The 12,717-nt window shown below is 37.2% G+C and overlaps 1 protein-coding gene across 10 annotated transcripts in view; it reads left to right on the plus strand.

Annotated features, from left to right (window-relative positions):
- The window catches only part of ROCK2 (Rho associated coiled-coil containing protein kinase 2), a 171,186-nt gene that overhangs the window by 71,257 nt on the left and 87,212 nt on the right, over positions 1–12,717 (plus strand). The window lies entirely within an intron of this gene.

Below are 12,717 nucleotides of genomic sequence, written 5' to 3' on the forward strand. Positions count from 1 at the left end.
CTCTTTCATTCCCTCTTTCTTTGATAGGTTTATTGAACTTGTAGATCAGGGTAGTGCAGTAGGTGTGAGATACACCAATAAGGTATTTGAAAGGGTCTGACATACTTGGGATGATATGGAGTAACAACAAGTAAGGATGTGGAAAGACAGCTTTATAACTAATGTAATAGCTTTATTCTAAGGAGGCTAATGAAGGTGGACAGAAATTCCCCAAGGACAGGTTTTAGGGTTTTGTCCTCTCCTATTAAACATTTTATCATTGCCTTATATGGGGGCAGTGGTGGCATGTTGAATAATTTTACAAATGAGTTAAAACTGAAATGATGGGAATGGTTTTAAGTGATGAGCCAAAATCCAGAAATTGGGAAGGTCTTTGGCTAGGTAGAAGTGTAATTGAACCAGAATAGTGATCTGTATTTGTATGTGATGAATTCAGGGAATAGATTGCTTATCAGTAATTATTAATTAAAGAATAATTTTCCTTAAATGTTAATCAGGCAAAAAGTCATTGGTGATATGGTTGCCCAAAATAGTAAACTTTGGACTGCCTTTATATAGTTTTTAAGATGATAAGAGATAGGTTTTCTTTATTTTAAGATGATTGGGCCATGCCTAGAATATTTAATTCATTCTGGAAGCCCTGTTGCCCTGTTTTAAAAGGCACATTGATAGAGTTGGGTACTCAAGGGAGGAATGCTCAGGGACTTGAAATGATGCCATCTGAGGTAGGGTCGAAGGAATCAAGAAGTTAATTTGGAGTAGGTTTGAGCAACAGGCTGCCTTGGAAAGTAATGAGGTTTTGTTTTTAATCAGTGAAAGTAGTGAGGCTTCAGCTAGTAGAATGCTGTAGTGGGGAGGGTGAGAGATTACAGTACATGACAGTTGAGTTATGAAAGTTCCTGTAAGATAGGGAAAATATAAAGTAGTTGAATCCTAGCTCTGCCGTGGTCTAACTCAAGATTGTGGTGAATACAAGCAGGTTTCTTAATGTCTTTTGAGTTCCAGCCTGTAGAATACAGGTAATAATACCTATGTCATTGGGGTTGTTGTGGGATTAAGTGAATTAACAAAATATATAAGTCTGTTTATAGTGCTAAGTGTTAACCATTATTATTACCTATTTGATGTATAGATTCATATTACATATATTTGAAACAGATGCATTGTTTTCTCATACTTATGATTCAGTATAGTTATGGAAGAGGGACTGGAATTTGGAGTTGTATTTTTTGGAAGGAAATATGACAGACCTTGACCTGTCCTGTTTTTGTGGCAAGGGTAGTCATTGTTCTGTGTTAGATTAAGTTGGTAGTTAAAATTCATGGTGTTAAAGGAAAGGGAAACAAAAGAAAATGTATAGTAACAGAAGGATGTTATTATTTGTTGTTAGTTTTCCATGCGGATTTCATTTTGGCCACAAAAATGCAGAAACAAAGTCACATGTTTTTAAAAATGAAAAATATTTTCATATTCCCTTAATACTGACCAAATAGCCTGTGGCATGTTTGTTTTGGCGTTAATTCTTTGTTCTGTCACCTGAGGCAAGGACTCTTTAAAAAAAAGGGTGATATTGAAAAGGAAAAGTCCAGGTGCTTCTTCATAGCCTTTCAAAATTAATTAGTATGTGGTAGATAAATTAGGTAGGTGCACATGTAGGGAGTGTCCCACATTTGAGATATCTTTATGATTATGTTCTCTGAGACTATCTGAAGAAAGTTTGATAATGGTTAATGAACTTTTTATTCCTTGTGTAATGCTTTTTCTGGTCAAGTTAAAAATACACTCCCACATAGGTCCCACCAATCAATTTCTACAAAGAGAATTCTCATTGTAAAAGTAACTTTGGTATGCTGTGGCAGCTTTACCATAGTATTTAAGAGTGAGAGTCAGATGGCTTACAGTTGAATTCTTACTCTTACTGTCTTGCTGTGACTTCAAATTATTTAATCTCCCTCACTTTCTAATCTGTTAAATGAAGATAACAAAAACATTTATATACTGTAAGAATTAAATGTGAGACTATATATAAAGCATTTGGAGCAGTTCCGGTATATAGTAAGTGCTCAGTAAATAATAACAGTTAATTTTATCAGACACAAAGTGATTCATTGATTCATCTATTAATGGAATATTTAATCAGGATCTGTTATGTTCCAGGAGCTGTGCTACCCTTTTTATAAGATACAATAACATAGTCTCTGTCTTTCTGAAAGTAGTAGTTTTGTGGAGGAGATGAAAAATTTTACTTTAAACAAGTAAATATTTTCAGATTATGATAAGTACTATAAAGGTAAAGATCTGAATGCTGTGAGAGAGAATAATGGAAGAATGTGCCTAATTCAGATTGGGGAGATGGGAAAGCCTTGCTGTGAGAGAGTGACATTTGAGTTAAGAGGTAAAGGAGTTAGTCACACGAAGAAGTGGGCTTGGGTGGGAGTCAAAAGTCAGAGGGAACAGCATGTAGAAATGTCATGAGTCAGCAAAGTGCTGAGTCATTTAGCTTATCTGGCATAGATTTCTTCATCTGAAAAAGGCATTTCTTGTAGATTGAGAAGTTCTATTACAGGAGAGCAAACTCTGTTTAGCTTGTTATTTTTGTTTCCTGTTTCCAGAAGAGGTATATGTTTAATATGTTTTTATATAATGAAAGATCTGTGACATGAATGGTTTTATCTAATAAAACTATTGTTTTTGGATTCTGCTCTTTTGAGTCTTTTATCATATCTTATTTTTATGGGAAATAATATGATTCTGTATAGTATATTAAGAACATGTAATCTGGAGCACACTTCTCAGTTGAATATCAGTCTTAAGACCTTTGACAACTACCTAACTTAATCTTTGTGATTAATATGTGAAAAGCTAATATATGGAAAACATCTAGAATAGCACCTGACACTTTGTCATTATGTAATAACTTGTAGGCCAGAATTGGAGCTTCCTGAGAAAGCAGTTAAACCTCTTTTAAAGACTAAAGTACTAATTCCACTTACTGGTTTAAAGAAACATGTTTTTATAGTTAAGGTAATAAATGTTTAACTTTTAATGGACAATTTTGTATAAAGTACTCTGGTACTGTGTAAGAAGAGTCAAAGTCAGCTGCTTATCTTTTGCTCCTACAGTATATAGATTTCCTGTTAACAAAGCTTTAATTTTTTGGAGTGACACTAGACTTTGTAAGATTTTTCTGTGAAGATGAAATTAGGTTTTAAAAATGTGGTGCTTAGCATGGTCCTGACACATTGTAGGTCTTCAGTAAATATTCAGTGTTGTCACCATTGTCAGTTTCTGTGGATTTATTGATTTAACTTTTAATTTTAAATAAATACTACAAAGTCTTATTCTTTTAAATACATTTTTGTATGTTGATTCACTAGGGTTACCATAATAAGATCCCACAGAATAGGAGGTTTAAACAATTAAAATTAATTTTCTTATAATTCTGGAGGCTAGATATTCAAGATCAAGGTATCAGCAGTTTTGATTTCTCTTGAGGCCTCTCTCCTTAGCTTGTAGATGGCCACCTTCTCTCTGTCCTCACATGATCTTTCCTCTGTTGCACACATCTGGCCTGCCTCTGTGTGTCCTAATGGCTTCTTCTGATGAGGCCACCAGATTGGATTAGGACCAACCCTAACAGCCTCATTTTGTACATTGTTCTTCATATATTCCTTTGCTTAATTGATTTAGCAGATGTTTATTGAAAGTCAGGTACCATTATAAGCATTGATGGTACATTAAATACGTAATTCACTTAGATAAGGATCTGCATTCATGGAGCTTTTCCTTTGAGCCAGCCACTGCTACAGTCTCAGAAAGAAATTGTGGTCTAGGTTCTGAAAATAGAGTTACAAATTAACCTTCCTAAACATAATGTGTATATGTTAGTTATTATTTACACATGACTATTTGAGGGAGATGTATAAAAACAAGTTTTCGTGGATTTTATTTTTCTAATACCAATGGACATATTTTTAGCATTTTTATTTTTTTTAATTTTTTTTATTTTTTTTTGAGAGGGCATCTCTCATATTTATTGATCAAATGGTTGTTAACAACAATAAAATTCAGTATAGGGGGGTCAATGCTCAATGTACAATCATTAATCCATCTCAAGCCTAATTCTCGTCAGTCTCCAATCTTCTGAAGCATAATGAACAAGTTCTTACATGGTGAACGAATTCTTACAGAGTGAATAAATTCTTACATGGTGAACAGTACAAGGGCATTCATCACAGAAACTTTCGGTTTTGATCATGCAATATGACCTATAAACCATCAGGTCAAATATGAATATTCATTTGATTTTTGTACTTGATTTATATGTTGATCCCACATTTCTCCTATTATTATTATTATTTTTATTTTTAATAAAATGCTGAAGTGGTAGGTAGATGCAAGATAAAGGTAGAAAACATAGTTTAGTGCTGTAAGAAGGCAAATGTAGATGATCAGATGATCAGGTGTGTGCCTATGGACTAAGTATTAATCCAGGCTAGACAAGGGCAGCAAGACATCCACGGATGCAGAAGATCTCTCAAAGCAGGGGGGGTGAGGTTCTGAGCCTCACCTCTGTTGATCCCCAAATTCTCACCTGATGGCCCCCCTGCGACTGTGCCTGTCTTAGGTTGTTCCTCCCTTGAGGAATCTTACCCGTCTCTGGCTAACCAGTCATCTTCCGGGGCCATACAGGGAAATGTAAAGTTGGTAAGTGAGAGAGAAGCCATATTGTTTGCAAAGGTTAGCTTTTTACTTCTTTGCAGATTTATGCCCTGTGGCTTCTATGCCCAGCACTTGTCTCGAGGTATCTTTACCACCTGGAGGAATTATGATACTCGGTAAATTCGATATGAGGCACGAATTCTATTTAAGGGTTGTAATTAGGAAGGAAGAAGAAAAGCTATAGATGTAGCATATGAAGGAAACTTGGGAGGATTGATTATTTCTTTGACATATCTTCTTGTATAGTACCTTAAGTATGTATAGGTTTTAAACTACTAACTAATTTGCACACACATATTAACATAATAGGAATACGGTGACATAAACAAAGCAAATCTATAATTACCAGCCATCTCCAGTGAAGCCAAGAAAACCATTTAGGCACCCTAGGCATTTGTGAAAATTTATCTATGATATGATGGATATTTTCCAACTGTACTTGAACCATCAGACAAATTAAAGCAGCCCATTTCTGGGATCTGTTCACATCCCATATGTTCTTTTAACCATAGATAGTCTATAGTCATGAGATTTTGGGGTGCTACAACTTGCACCCCTCCCAACTCCTGGTTGAGTTCCAACAGTACAGATCCAGTCAAATTCGTTGTCTCACTGTATGCACATGCCAGCCTAGACATCTCCCTCCTCATTCTTATGGCAAGTCCAGGAGACGGTGGGCTGGATGCAGCCACAACCGCAGCATCGTCCGGATCCCTGTGGAGGCTTTTTGATGATCATCCCCCGGCACGAGTCCTCCAGAGAGTGCTGATGCCAGAAGCTCTCCTCATATCGTATCTTAGTTCATTTTCTGGGTAGCCAAGCTAGGCCTTGATCTTCTGCATAGAAACAAACAGACCCTTTGCCTACACTTTGACATGCCCTCTATACCACTGTGCAGAACTCATTGGAGGTCAGCACACAGTAACTGCTTTTTTTTTTTTTTTTTTTTTAATTAAGAGAAAGGAATATTATCAGAAAAGAGTACCTCCATAGCTGATCATCTGACACCCTTTAAGTGATCAACATTAAGGATATTTAAAGCATGCGTTGATCTTTGATTTACCAATAGTTTTATCCTGTTAAGGAGTAATCCCCCTTTTCTTTCTTTCTTTCTTTTTTTTTTAAATTTTTAATCTACACTTACCTGAAGAATACTATGTTTACTACGCTCTCCCCTATATCAGGTCCCCCCTAACAACCACATTACGGTTACTGTCCATCAGCTTAGCAAAATGTGGTAGAGTCACTACTTGTCCTCTCTGTGTTGTGCAGCCCACCCTCCCCTTTCTCCCTCCCCCCCATGCATGCTAATCTTAATACCCCCCTTCTTCTTCCCCCCCCTTATCCCTCCCTGCCCACCCATCCTCCCCAGTTCCTTTCCCTTTGGTACCTGTTAGTCCATTTTTGGGTTCTGTAATTCTGCTGCTGTTTTGTTCCTTCAGTTTTTCCTTTGTTCCTATACTCCTCAGATGAGTGAAATCATTTGGTATTTCTCTTTCTCCGCTTGGCTTATTTCACTGAGCATAATACTCTCCAGCTCCATCCATGTTGCTGCAAATGGTTGGATTTTTCCACTTCTTATGGCTGAGTAGTATTCCATTGTGTATATGTACCACATCTTCTTTATCCATTCATCTACAGATGGACATTTAGGTTGCTTCCAATTCTTGGCTATTGTAAATAGTGCTGCGATAAACATAGGAGTGCATCTGTCTTTCTCAAACTTGATTGCTGCGTTCTTAGGGTAAATTCCTAGGAGTGGAATTCCTGGGTCAAATGGTAGGTCTGTTTTGAGCATTTTGATGCACCTCCATACTGCTTTCCACAATGGTTGAACTAATTTACATTCCCACCAGCAGTGTAGGAGGGTTCCCCTTTCTCCACAGCCTCGCCAACATTTGTTGTTGTTTGTCTTTTGGATGGCAGCTATCCTTACTGGTGTGAGGTGATACCTCATTGTAGTTTTAATTTGCATTTCTCTGATAATTAGCGATGTGGAGCATCTTTTCATGTGTCTCTTGGCCATCTGTATTTCTTTTTTGGAGAACTGTCTGTTCAGTTCCTCTGCCCATTTTTTAATTGGGTTATTTGTTTTTTGTTTGTTGAGGCGTGTGAGCTCTTTATATATTCTGGACGTCAAGCCTTTATCAGATCTGTCATTTTCAAATATATTCTCCCATACTGTAGGGTTCCTTTTTATTCTATTGATGGTGTCTTTCGCTGTACAGAAGCTTTTCAGCTTAATGTAGTCCCACTTGCTCATTTTTGCTGTTGTTTTCCTTGCCCGGGGAGATATGTTCAAGAAGAGATCACTCATGTTTATGTCTAAGAGGTTTTTGCCTATGTTTTTTTCCAAGAGTTTAATGGTTTCGTGACTTACATTCAGGTCTTTGATCCATTTTGAGTTTACCTTTGTATATGGGGTTAGACAATGGTCCAGTTTCATTCTCCTACATGTAGCTGTCCAGTTTTGCCAGCACCATCTGTTGAAGAGACTGCCATTTTGCCATTGTATGTCCATGGCTCCTTTATCAAATATTAATTGACCATATATGTTTGGGTTAATTTCTGGGGTCTCTAATCTGTTCCACTGGTCTGTGGCTCTGTTCTTGTGCCAGTACCAAATTGTCTTGATTACTATGGCTTTGTAGTAGAGCTTGAAGTTGGGGAGTGAGATCCCCCCTACTTTATTCTTCTTTTTCAGGATTGCTTTGGCTATTCGGGGTCTTTGGTGTTTCCATATGAATTTTTGAATTATTTGTTCCAATTCATTGAAGAATGTTGCTGGTAATTTGAGAGGGATTGCATCAAATCTGTATATTGCTTTCGGCAGGATGGCCATTTTGACGATATTAATTCTTCCTAGCCATGAGCATGGGATGAGTTTCCATTTATTAGTGTCCCCTTTAATTTCTCTTAAGAGTGACTTGTAGTTTTCAGAGTATAAGTCTTTCACTTCCTTGGTTAGGTTTATTCCTAGGTATTTTATTCTTTTTGATGCAATGGTGAATGGAATTGTTTTCCTGATTTCTCTTTCTATTGATTCGTTGTTAGTGTATAGGAAAGCTACAGATTTCTGTGTGTTGATTTTGTATCCTGCAACTTTGTTGTATTCCGATATCAGTTCTAGTAGTTTTGGAGTGGAGTCTTTAGGGTTTTTTATGTACAGTATCATATCATCTGCAAATAGTGACAGTTTAACTTCTTCTTTACCAATCTGGATTCCTTGTATTTCTTTGTTTTGTCTGATTGCCGTGGCTAGGACCTCCAGTACTATGTTAAATAACAGTGGGGAGAGTGGGCATCCCTGTCTGGTTCCCGATCTCAGTGGAAATGCTTTCAGCTTCTCGCTGTTCAGTATAATGCTGGCTGTGGGTTTATCATATATGGCCTTTATTATGTTGAGGTACTTGCCCTCTATTCCCATTTTGCTGAGAGTTTTTATCATGAATGGATGTTGAATTTTGTCAAATGCTTTTTCAGCATCTATGGAGATGATCATGTGGTTTTTGTCTTTCTTTTTGTTGATGTGGTGGATGATGTTGATGGATTTTCGAATGTTGTACCATCCTTGCATCCCTGGGATGAACCCCACTTGGTCATGGTGTATGATCCTTTTGATATACTGTTGAATTCTGTTTGCTAATATTTTATTGAGTATTTTTGCATCTACATTCATCAGGGATATTGGTCTGTAATTTTCTTTTTTGGTGGGGTCTTTTCCTGGTTTTGGTATTAGGGTGATGTTGGCTTCATAGAATGAGTTTGGGAGTATTCCCTCTTCTTCTATTTTGTGGAACACTTTAAGGAGAATGGGTATTATGTCTTCTCTGTGTGTCTGATAAAATTCCGAGGTAAATCCGTCCGGCCCCGGGGTTTTGTTCTTGGGTAGTTTTTTGATTACTGTTTCAATTTCTTTGCTTGTAATTGGTTTGTTTAACTTTTGTGTTTCTTCCTTGGTCAGTCTTGGGAGGTTGTATTTTTCTAGGAAGTTGTCCATTTCTTCTAGGTTTTCCAGCTTGTTGGCATATAGGTTTTCATAGTAGTCTTTAATAATTCTTTGTATTTCTGTGGAGTGTGTCGTGATTTTTCCATTCTCATTTCTGATTATGTTGATTTGTGTTGACTCTCTTTTTCTCTTAATAAGTTGGGCTAGAGGCTTATCTATTTTGTTTATTTTCTCAAAGAACCAGCTCTTGGTTTCGTTGATTTTTGCTATTGTTTTATTCTTCTCAATTTTGTTTATTTCTTCTCTGATCTTTATTATGTCCCTCCTTCTGCTGACTTTAGGCCTCCTTTGTTCTTCTTTTTCCAGTTTTAATAATTGTGATGTTAGACTATTCATTTGGGATTGTTCTTCCTTCTTCAAGTGTGCCTGGATTGCTATATACTTTCCTCTTAAGACTGCTTTCGCTGCATCCCACAGAAGTTGGGGCTTAGTGTTGTTGTTGTCATTTGTTTCTATATATTCCTTGATCTCTATTTTGATTTGTTCATTGATCCATTGATTATTTAGTAGCATGTTGTTAAGCCTCCATGTGTTTGTGAGCCTTTTTGTTTTCTTTGTAGAATTTATTTCTACTTTCATACCTTTGTGGTCTGAAAAATTGGTTGGTAGAATTTCAATATTGTGGAATTTACTGAGGCTCTTTTTGTGAGCTAGTATGTGGTCTATTCTGGAGAATGTTCCATGTGCACTTGAGAAGAATGTATATCCTGTTGCTTTTGGATGTAGAGTTCTATAGATGTCTATTAGGTCCATCTGTTCTAGTGTGTTGTTCAGTGCCTGTGTGTCTTTACTTATTTTCTGCCTGGTGGATCTATCCTTTGGGGTGAGTGGTGTGTTGAAGTCTCCTACAATGAATGCATTGCAGTCTATTTCCCTCTTTAGTTCTGTTAGTATTTGCTTCACATATGCTGGTGCTCCTGTATTGGGTGCATATATATTTAGAATGGTTATATCCTCTTGTTGGACTGAGCCCTTTATCATTATGTAGTGGCCTTCTTTATCTCTTGTTACTTTCTTTGTTTTGAAGTCTATTTTGTCTGATATTAGTACTGCAACCCCTGCTTTCTTCTCACTGTTGTTTGCCTGAAATATGTTTTTCCATCCCTTGACTTTTAGTCTATGCTTATCTTTGGGTTTAAGGTGAGTTTCTTGTAAGCAGCATATAGATGGGTCTTGCTTTTTTATCCATTCTATTACTCTGTGTCTTTTGATTGGTGCATTAAGTCCATTTACATTTAGGGTGACTATTGAAAGATATGTACTTATTGCCATTGCAGGCTTTAGATTCGTGGTTACCAAAGGTTCAAGGTTAGCTTCTTTAGTATCTTACTGCCTAACTTAGCTCACTTATTGAGCTGTTATATACACTGTCTGGAGAGTCTTTTCTTCTCTCCCTTCTTATTCCTCCTCCTCCATTCTTCATATGTTGTGTGTTTTGTTCTGTGCTCTTTTTAGGGGTGCTCCCATCTAGAGCAGTCCCTGTAGGATGCCCTGTAGAGGTGGTTTGTGGGAAGCAAATTCCCTCAGCTTTTGCTTGTCTGGGAATTGTTTGATCCCACCATCATATTTAAATGATAGTCGTGCTGGATACAGTATCCTTGGTTCAAGGCCCTTCTGTTTCATTGCATTAAGTATATCATGCCATTCTCTTCTGGCCTGTAGGGTTTCTGTTGAGAAGTCTGATGTTAGCCTGATTGGTTTTCCTTTATAGGTGACCTTTTTCTCTCTAGCTGCCTTTAAAACTCTTTCCTTGTCCTTGATCCTTGCCATTTTAATTATTATGTGTCTTGGTGTTTTCCTCCTTGGATCCTTTCTGTTGGGGGTTCTGTATAATTCCATGGTCTGTTCGATTATTTCCTCCCCCAGTTTGGGGAAGTTTTCAGCAATTATTTCTTCAAAGACACTTTCTATCCCTTTTCCTCTTTCTTCCTCTTCTGGTATCCCTATAATACGAATGTTTTTCCTTTTGTATTGGTCACATATTTCTCTTAGTGTTGTTTCATTCCTGGAGATCCTTTTATCTCTCTCTATGTCAGCTTCTATACGTTCCTGTTCTCTGGCTTCTATTCCTTCAATGGCCTCTTGCATCTTATCCATTCTGCTTATAAATCCTTCCAGGGATTGTTTCACTTCTGTGATCTCTTTCCTGACATCTGTGATCTCCTTCCGGACTTCATCCCACTGCTCTTGCATTTTTCTCTGCATCTCATCCCATTGCTCTTGCATTTTTTTCTGCATCTCTGTCAGCATGTTCATGATTTTTATTTTGAATTCTTTTTCAGGAGGACTAGTTAGGTCTGTCTCCTTCTCAGGTGTTGTCTCTGTGATCTTTGTCTGCCTGTAGTTTTGCCTTTTCATGGTGATAGAGATAGTTTGCAGAGCTGGTACAAGTGACCACTGGAAGAGCTTCCCTTCTTGTTGGTTTGTAGCCTTTTCCTGGGAGAATAGCGACCTCTAGTGGCTTGTGCTGGGCAGCTGTGCGCAGACAGGGCTTCTGCTTCCTGCCCAGTTGCTTTGGGGTTTATCTCCGCTGTTGCTGTGGGCTTGGCCTGGCTGGGGCTGTTCCTCCAAAATGGTGGAGCCCCCCTTCACAAGGCGCTGGGTTCTTGCAGGTGTGGATGTGGTCTGGATGTTGTCCTGTGTCCTGTGGTCTCTATTTTAGGAAGATTTTTCTTTGTTATATTTTCATAGCTCTATGTGTTTTTGGGAGGAGATTTCCACTGCTCTACTCACGCCGCCATCTTGGCTCCACCCCCAGCATTTTTATTTTTGAAGTTATTTCTTACTATTTTGAAGTTTGGGGACCTTTAGTTAGTTTTATGGTACTGCCTACTCTACTTTTCTTCGTAAGAAAAGTGTTAAATGACATTAAATTTTAGCTGGTGGTTATCTAAAACCACACAAATTAATATATGAAAGCATTCTCATTCCCAAAGGTCTTAATTCCTTAGAGTTAGGTACATTAAAATGTGAAAATCTCCATTTATTATGTCTTCTCTCTATTCCCATTTTCCAACATAAAGGCAATTAACCTATTGGTATCTTTTTAGTGCTTTGATGATTAGAAACATTTGGGGACTGTTGCAAATCTAGGGTCAAATTATTTTCAGTGGGTATTTATATTTTAATCCTAATTATTTTCATTCTAGGAAAGTTGAAACCTTTCTCTATCAAGTATACCAATTGCATCAATGCTAATCTCCTTTGAAATTAAAAATTATTTGATTTATATAACAGATATGTTTGTAGTAGAAAAATAAGCCAAAATTATACTTTAAAATCACTTGTAGTCCCATTACTAAGACAGAACTACTTTTATTCAATTGATACGTAGTTTTCTAACTGTTCTATTTCTAAAGATACCTATAATATATGTGTGTCATATATGTATATATTAAGGGATCATATTATCTACATGGTTTTGTAACTTCTATTTTTTTTGGCGACAGTAAACAGTACACAATTTTATAGCAATTACAACATGCCAGGCAGGCTTCTAAGTAACTTGGGTGTAGTAACCAATCTTTCAAGAGTCCTGGGTAGTTAGTATTACTGTTGTGCCCATTTTTCAGATGGGGAAATTCATGTAGATAGGGTAAATCACCTGCCAAAGTTCACAGAGCTACTAAGAGGTTGAACTGAGATAGGAACATAGGCTGAGGACTCCACAGTCCATTTTTTGCTGTATTGTCATAACCATTTTTCCATGGCGATAAGTATAAACTTGGTATGTAATTTTATTGGCTGCATGGTGATTGACTCCTATCTTACTAATTCCTATCTTATTTACTCTTACCAGTATTCAGTTCTACTTACTTGAAACACGACTTTTTCCTATGTTACTGGCTCTTCTTAGTTTCCTTCGTGGTTCATTCTCCATCTTACTTTTCAGTGTTGTACTTCCCAAAGGCTAGACTCCTGTTTCTTTGATCTGCATTCTCTCCCAAGGTGAGCTCACCCATTCCTGTGACTTTAAATGCAATCCA

The sequence above is a fragment of the Manis javanica genome, chromosome 1 (genome assembly GCF_040802235.1).
Source record: "Manis javanica isolate MJ-LG chromosome 1, MJ_LKY, whole genome shotgun sequence".
Classification (NCBI taxonomy): Eukaryota; Metazoa; Chordata; class Mammalia; order Pholidota; family Manidae; genus Manis; species Manis javanica.